The sequence below is a fragment of the Aphelocoma coerulescens genome, unplaced genomic scaffold (assembly GCF_041296385.1).
Source record: "Aphelocoma coerulescens isolate FSJ_1873_10779 unplaced genomic scaffold, UR_Acoe_1.0 HiC_scaffold_58, whole genome shotgun sequence".
Lineage (NCBI taxonomy): Eukaryota > Metazoa > Chordata > Aves > Passeriformes > Corvidae > Aphelocoma > Aphelocoma coerulescens.
This window is the reverse complement of record NW_027183927.1, coordinates 26006-34830: the sequence shown is the minus strand read 5'-3', so window position 1 is coordinate 34830 and position 8825 is coordinate 26006.

Sequence of the window (8825 nt, the reverse complement as noted above, 5' to 3'; positions counted from 1 at the left end):
AAAGAAACAGGGAGCGATTCTTGAGAGAAGTTTCAGAGCTCTTTCTTCTCCAGCCACATGGGCGGGGCACTGCCAAAGAACTGAGCAATCACGGCACAACCAGGGCCCTCCTGGCACAGGGCAACACAAAATATGCAGTGCTGAACAGGATTAGGGCACATGTGAGCAGGGAGCAGGGAGACCCCGTGCCCAGGCCATGCCTCTACCCCAGGGTCCCCTCTTCCCATGACCTCATGGCAGGGGGGAGGAACCCCAACACTTCCGTAGGTGTAGTCTCTCTCCTCCTCCTTGCAGCTGCCTCATGGGCCCACATTCAGGGCTCCCACCTGGGTAGAAAATTCTCCCAATGTGCTCTGATGTTGAAAGAGTCAAGAAGAGAAGAAGGGAAAAAAACCCCCGAAGTCCTAGGAAAACAAAGTTCAACTCTCCATCTCCCTCCAGAGAAAAGGAGCTGAAAACTGGCTAAAAAGAAACAAGGTTGTTTCCACCGCTCTTGCTGCAAGCAGGATGCAGAGGAGTGTGTATGTGTGTCCTTGAACAAACGCTCTGAGAAGTTTGTCCGGTTTTTTTTTTTCCTCTCTCCCCTCTCAGGCTCAGTTGAAAGGCACAGAAATGCACAAAGTTCACTTCTGGGCATAGAGCAGCGATAGGGGATACACATGATAAAGTCACCCCAAGACACAGGGACAGAGAATTCAGTGGAAAGACTCCGAGAATTCTGCTCCCAGAGAATTCTGCTCACACTGACCCTTGTAGAAAGGGGACCTCGTTCCAGGCAGCCTGTACTGAGCATGTGGCTCCTGAGTGGGGTTTGTTGTTTAGGAAACCTGCTCCGGCTTTTCCATTCTTTCCTTGCAAACAGGAAAACTTCTCCTGGGGCTGTGTGCAGGCAGAGCCCTGAGGAGAGCAGGTGGCACATGGTGCGCTGGGCTGGGACAGCCAGCTGCAGAGCTCAAGGGAAGAAGCCCAAAGTGTCACAATGGCTCCTTGCCTTCACATGCAACACCTGGGTCACAATGGTCTCCTTGATTCCATGAGGCCCCACTGTGTCACAATGGCTCCTTGGTTCCATCAGGTTCCGCAGTGTCACCATGGTCTCTTTTGATCCGCACTGTCATCATGGACAATTGGTTCCATGAGGCCCCGCAGTGTCACAATGGTCCCTTGCTTCCATAGGTTTGATGTTGTAACAATGGACTCCTTGCTTCTATGAGCTAGCCTGCTTTTTGCAGAGGTGTCTTTGGTTCCAACAAGGCCCCGCTGTGTCTCAGTGCACCCTGGCTTCCATGTGGATCTGGAGCATCACAAAGGCTCCTTGGTTCCACCAGGTCCTGCTGTGTCACAATGGGTCCTGTGGTCCCCGAGGCCCTCCAAAGTCATCATGGAGGCTTGCTTCCATGAGGTTCCATTATGTGCCAGTGGTCATCTTGGTTCCAGGAGTTTCCTTAGTGTCACAATGCTCTCCATGCTTCCATGATTCCCCACAATGTCCCAATGCTCTCCATGCTTCCATTAGGCCCTGCTTTGCCACAATGGTCCCCTTGTTTCCATGAGGCCCCGCTGTGTCACAATGGACCTATGGTTCCATGATGTTGCGTGGTGTCACCGTGCTCTTCTTGAATCCGCAGTGTAACCATGGACCATTGGTTCCATGCGGCCTGGCCGTGTCACAATGGGCTCCGTGATTCCATGATTCCCCACGGTGTCACAATGGAGCCTTGTTTCTAGGAGGTTCTGTACTGTCACAATTGCCTCCTTGATGCCATCAGCCCCTGCAGTGTCACAATGGCTCCTTGGTTCCATGAGGAACACAATAGCTTGGCATAAGCATTGAGCAACAGCTGCTGAACACACCTGGCAACATCTGCTTGCATCAAAAGAGGGCTTCAAGCTGAGAATGGCACCAGCAGCTTCCATCTGCAACAGAGACCCAGGAAAGGACAGGCTGTGCCGGTTTGACCAAAAGTGGAGGAAAATATCCTCTGATAGAAGGCAGGTTACACCCAGCCCTCCCCCACCAGCTTCGGGAAAAAATAATTTTCCTGGGAAGAAAGTGAAAGAGATAAAAACTATTTTTTTAACAAACACACAGGAAAAGGATAACAATGTTAAATATTAAAGGCTCTCGCTGTGCAGAGAAAGCTGGGATAATTTGAGAGTCCTTCCGTGTTTCGGTGGGGTCTCCTGAAACATCCATAGACAGCGAGGCCCGTGCAAAGAAACAGGGAGCGATTCTTGAGAGAAGTTTCAGAGCTCTTTCTTCTCCAGCCACATGGGCGGGGCACTGCCAAAGAACTGAGCAATCACGGAACAACCAGGGCCCTCCTCGCACAAGGCAACACAAAATAAGCAGTGCTGAACAGGATTAGGGCACATGTGAGCAGGGAGCAGGGAGACCCCGTGCCCAGGCCATGCCTCTACCCCAGGGTCCCCTCTCCCATGACCTCATGGCAGGGGGGAGGAACCCCAACACTTCCGTAGGTGTAGTCTCTCTCCTCCTCCTTGCAGCTGGCTCATGGGCCCACATTCAGGGCCCCCACCTCGGGAGAAAATTCTCCCAATGTGCTCTGATGTTGAAAGAGTCAAGAAGAGAAGAAGGGGAAAAAAACCCCCGAAGTCCCAGGAAAACAAAGTTCAACTCTCCATCTCCCCCCAGAGAAAAGGAGCTGAAAACTGGCTAAAAAGAAACCAAGTTGCTTCCTCTGCTCTTGCTGCAAGCAGGATGCAGAGGAGTGTGTATGTGTGTCTTTGAACAAACGCTCTGAGAAGTTTGTCCGGTTTTTTTTTTCCTCTCCCCCCTCTCAGGCTCAGTTGAAAGGCACAGAAATGCACAAAGTTCACTTCTGGGCATAGAGCAGCGATAGGGGATACACACGATAAAGTCACCCCAAGACACAGGGACAGAGAATTCAGTGGAAAGACTCCGAGAATTCTGCTCCCAGAGATCATTCATTCCTGCTCACACTGACCCTTGTAGAAAGGGGACATCGTTCCAGGCAGCCTGTACTGAGCATGTGGCTCCTGAGTGGGGTTTGTTGTTTAGGAAACCTGCTCCGGCTTTTCCATTCTTTCCTTCCAAACAGGAAAACTTCTCCTGGGGCTATGTGCAGGCAGAGCCCTGAGGAGAGCAGGTGGCACATGGTGCGCTGGGCTGGGACAGCCAGCTGCAGAGCTCAAGGGAAGAAGCCCAAAGTGTCACAATGGCTCCTTGCCTTCCCATGCAACACCTGGGTCACAATGGTCTCCTTGATTCCATGAGGCCCCACTGTGTCACAATGGCTCCTTGGTTCCATCAGGTTCCGCAGTGTCACCATGGTCTCCTTTGATCCGCACTGTCATCATGGACAATTGGTTCCATGAGGCCCCGCAGTGTCACAATGGTCCCTTGGTTGCATAGCTTTTACGTTGTAACAATGGACTCCTTGCTTCTATGAGCTAGCCTGCTTTTTGCAGAGGTGTCTTTGGTTCCAACAAGGCCCCGCTGTGTCTCAGTGCACCCTGGCTTCCATGTGGATCTGGAGTATCACAAAGGCTCCTTGGTTCCACCAGGTCCTGCTGTGTCACAATGGGTCCTGTGGTCCCTGAGGCCCTCCAAAGTCATTGTGGAGGCTTGCTTCCATGAGGTTCCATTATGTGCCAGTGGTCATCTTGGTTCCAGGAGTTTCCTTAGTGTCACAATGCTCTCCATGTTTCCATGATTCCCCACAATGTCACAATGCTCTCCAGGCTTCCATTAGGCCCTGCTTTGCCACAATGGTCCCCTTGTTTCCATGAGGCCCCGCTGTGTCACAATGGAACTATGGTTCCGTGATGTTGCGTGGTGTCACCGTGCTCTTCTTGAATCCGCCGTGTAACCATGGACCATTGGTTCCATGCAGCCGTGTCACAATGGGCTCCTTGATTCCATGATTCCCCACGGTGTCACAATGGAGCCTTGTTTCTAGGAGGTTCTGTACTGTCACAATTGCCTCCTTGATGCCATCAGCCCCTGCAGTGTCACAATGGCTCCTTGGTTCCATGAGGAACACAATAGCTTGGCATAAGCATTGAGCAACAGCTGCTGAACACACCTGGCAACATCTGCTTGCATCAAAAGAGGGCTTCAAGCTGACAATGGCACCAGCAGCTTCCATCTGCAACAGAGACCCAGGAAAGGACAGGCTGTGCCGGTTTGGACAAATGTGGAGGAAAATATCCTCTGATAGAAGGCAGGTTACACCCAGCCCTCCCCCACCAGGTTTTTGGAAAAAAGAACTTTCCTGGGAAGAAAGTGAAAGAGATAAAAACTATTTTTTTAACAAACACTCAGGAAAAGGATAGCAATGCTAAATATTAAAAGCTCTCGCTGTGCAGAGAAACCTGGGATAATTTGAGAGTCCTTCCGTGTTTCGGTGGGGTCTCCTGAAACATCCATAGACAGCGAGGCCCGTGCAAAGAAACAGGGAGCGATTCTTGAGAGAAGTTTCAGAGCTCTTTCTTCTCCAGCCACATGGGCGGGGCACTGCCAAAGAACTGAGCAATCACAGCACAACCAGGGCCCTCCTCGCACAGGGCAACACAAAATAAGCAGTGCTGAACAGGGTTAGGGCACATGTGAGCAGGGAGCAGGGAGACCCCCGTGCCCAGGCCATGCCTCTACCCCAGGGTCCCCTCTCCCATGACCTCATGGCAGGGGGGAGGAACCCCAACACTTCCGTAGGTGTAGTCTCTCTCCTCCTCCTTGCAGCTGGCTCATGGGCCCACATTCAGGGCCCCCACCTCGGGAGAAAATTCTCCCAATGTGCTCTGATGTTGAAAGAGTCAAGAAGAGAAGAAGGGAAAAAAAACCCCCGAAGTCCCAGGAAAACAAAGTTCAACTCTCCATCTCCCCCCAGAGAAAAGGAGCTGAAAACTGGCTAAAAAGAAACCAAGTTGCTTCCTCTGCTCTTGCTGCAAGCAGGATGCAGAGGAGTGTGTATGTGTGTCCTTGAAAAAACGCTCTGAGAACTTTGTCCGGTTTTTTTCCTCTCCCCCCTCTCAGGCTCAGTTGAAAGGCACAGAAACGCACAAAGTTCACTTCTGGGCATAGAGCAGCAATAGGGGATACACATGATAAAGTCACCCCAAGACACAGGGAGAGAGAATTCAGTGGAAAGACTCCGAGAATTCGGCTCCCAGAGATCATTCATTCCTGCTCACACTGACCCTTGTAGAAAGGGGACATCGTTCCAGGCAGCCTGTACTGAGCATGTGGCTCCTGAGTGGGGTTTGTTGTTTAGGAAACCTGCTCCGGCTTTTCCATTCTTTCCTTCCAAACAGGAAAACTTCTCCTGGGGCTATGTGCAGGCAGAGCCCTGAGGAGAGCAGGTGGCACATGGTGCGCTGGGCTGGGACAGCCAGCTGCAGAGCTCAAGGGAAGAAGCCCAAAGTGTCACAATGGCTCCTTGCCTTCCCATGCAACACCTGGGTCACAATGGTCTCCTTGATTCCATGAGGCCCCACTGTGTCACAATGGCTCCTTGGTTCCATCAGGTTCCGCAGTGTCACCATGGTCTCCTTTGATCCGCACTGTCATCATGGACAATTGGTTCCATGAGGCCCCGCAGTGTCACAATGGTCCCTTGGTTGCATAGCTTTTACGTTGTAACAATGGACTCCTTGCTTCTATGAGCTAGCCTGCTTTTTGCAGAGGTGTCTTTGGTTCCAACAAGGCCCCGCTGTGTCTCAGTGCACCCTGGCTTCCATGTGGATCTGGAGTATCACAAAGGCTCCTTGGTTCCACCAGGTCCTGCTGTGTCACAATGGGTCCTGTGGTCCCTGAGGCCCTCCAAAGTCATTGTGGAGGCTTGCTTCCATGAGGTTCCATTATGTGCCAGTGGTCATCTTGGTTCCAGGAGTTTCCTTAGTGTCACAATGCTCTCCATGTTTCCATGATTCCCCACAATGTCACAATGCTCTCCAGGCTTCCATTAGGCCCTGCTTTGCCACAATGGTCCCCTTGTTTCCATGAGGCCCCGCTGTGTCACAATGGAACTATGGTTCCGTGATGTTGCGTGGTGTCACCGTGCTCTTCTTGAATCCGCCGTGTAACCATGGACCATTGGTTCCATGCAGCCGTGTCACAATGGGCTCCTTGATTCCATGATTCCCCACGGTGTCACAATGGAGCCTTGTTTCTAGGAGGTTCTGTACTGTCACAATTGCCTCCTTGATGCCATCAGCCCCTGCAGTGTCACAATGGCTCCTTGGTTCCATGAGGAACACAATAGCTTGGCATAAGCATTGAGCAACAGCTGCTGAACACACCTGGCAACATCTGCTTGCATCAAAAGAGGGCTTCAAGCTGACAATGGCACCAGCAGCTTCCATCTGCAACAGAGACCCAGGAAAGGACAGGCTGTGCCGGTTTGGACAAATGTGGAGGAAAATATCCTCTGATAGAAGGCAGGTTACACCCAGCCCTCCCCCACCAGGTTTTTGGAAAAAAGAACTTTCCTGGGAAGAAAGTGAAAGAGATAAAAACTATTTTTTTAACAAACACTCAGGAAAAGGATAGCAATGCTAAATATTAAAAGCTCTCGCTGTGCAGAGAAACCTGGGATAATTTGAGAGTCCTTCCGTGTTTCGGTGGGGTCTCCTGAAACATCCATAGACAGCGAGGCCCGTGCAAAGAAACAGGGAGCGATTCTTGAGAGAAGTTTCAGAGCTCTTTCTTCTCCAGCCACATGGGCGGGGCACTGCCAAAGAACTGAGCAATCACAGCACAACCAGGGCCCTCCTCGCACAGGGCAACACAAAATAAGCAGTGCTGAACAGGGTTAGGGCACATGTGAGCAGGGAGCAGGGAGACCCCCGTGCCCAGGCCATGCCTCTACCCCAGGGTCCCCTCTCCCATGACCTCATGGCAGGGGGGAGGAACCCCAACACTTCCGTAGGTGTAGTCTCTCTCCTCCTCCTTGCAGCTGGCTCATGGGCCCACATTCAGGGCCCCCACCTCGGGAGAAAATTCTCCCAATGTGCTCTGATGTTGAAAGAGTCAAGAAGAGAAGAAGGGAAAAAAAACCCCCGAAGTCCCAGGAAAACAAAGTTCAACTCTCCATCTCCCCCCAGAGAAAAGGAGCTGAAAACTGGCTAAAAAGAAACCAAGTTGCTTCCTCTGCTCTTGCTGCAAGCAGGATGCAGAGGAGTGTGTATGTGTGTCCTTGAAAAAACGCTCTGAGAACTTTGTCCGGTTTTTTTCCTCTCCCCCCTCTCAGGCTCAGTTGAAAGGCACAGAAACGCACAAAGTTCACTTCTGGGCATAGAGCAGCAATAGGGGATACACATGATAAAGTCACCCCAAGACACAGGGAGAGAGAATTCAGTGGAAAGACTCCGAGAATTCGGCTCCCAGAGATCATTCATTCCTGCTCACACTGACCCTTGTAGAAAGGGGACATCGTTCCAGGCAGCCTGTACTGAGCATGTGGCTCCTGAGTGGGGTTTGTTGTTTAGGAAACCTGCTCCGGCTTTTCCATTCTTTCCTTCCAAACAGGAAAACTTCTCCTGGGGCTGTGTGCAGGCAGAGCCCTGAGGAGAGCAGGTGGCACATGGTGCGCTGGGCTGGGACAGCCAGCTGCAGAGCTCAAGGGAAGAAGCCCAAAGTGTCACAATGGCTCCTTGCCTTCCCATGCAACACCTGGGTCACAATGGTCTCCTTGATTCCATGAGGCCCCACTGTGTCACAATGGCTCCTTGGTTCCATCAGGTTCCGCAGTGTCACCATGGTCTCCTTTGATCCGCACTGTCATCATGGACAATTGGTTCCATGAGGCCCCGCAGTGTCACAATGGTCCCTTGCTTCCATAGCTTTTACGTTGTAACAATGGACTCCTTGCTTCTATGAGCTAGCCTGCTTTTTGCAGAGGTGTCTTTGGTTCCAACAAGGCCCCGCTGTGTCTCTGCACCCTGGCTTCCATGTGGATCTGGAGTATCACAAAGGCTCCTTGGTTCCACCAGGTCCTGCTGTGTCACAATGGGTCCTGTGGTCCCTGAGGCCCTCCAAAGTCATTGTGGAGGCTTGCTTCCATGAGGTTCCATTATGTGCCAGTGGTCATCTTGGTTCCAGGAGTTTCCTTAGTGTCACAATGCTCTCCATGTTTCCATGATTCCCCACAATGTCACAATGCTCTCCAGGCTTCCATTAGGCCCTGCTTTGCCACAATGGTACCCTTGTTTCCATCAGGCCCCGCTGTGTCACAATGGAACTATGGTTCCGTGATGTTGCGTGGTGTCACCGTGCTCTTCTTGAATCCGCCGTGTAACCATGGACCATTGGTTCCATGCAGCCGTGTCACAATGGGCTCCTTGATTCCATGATTCCCCACGGTGTCACAATGGAGCCTTGTTTCTAGGAGGTTCTGTACTGTCACAATTGCCTCCTTGATGCCATCAGCCCCTGCAGTGTCACAATGGCTCCTTGGTTCCATGAGGAACACAATAGCTTGGCATAAGCATTGAGCAACAGCTGCTGAACACACCTGGCAACATCTGCTTGCATCAAAAGAGGGCTTCAAGCTGACAATGGCACCAGCAGCTTCCATCTGCAACAGAGACCCAGGAAAGGACAGGCTGTGCCGGTTTGGACAAATGTGGAGGAAAATATCCTCTGATAGAAGGCAGGTTACACCCAGCCCTCCCCCACCAGGTTTTTGGAAAAAAGAACTTTCCTGGGAAGAAAGTGAAAGAGATAAAAACTATTTTTTTAACAAACACACAGGAAAAGGATAGCAATGCTAAATATTAAAACCTCTCGCTGTGCAGAGAAACCTGGGATAATTTGAGAGTCCTTCCGTGTTTCGGTGGGG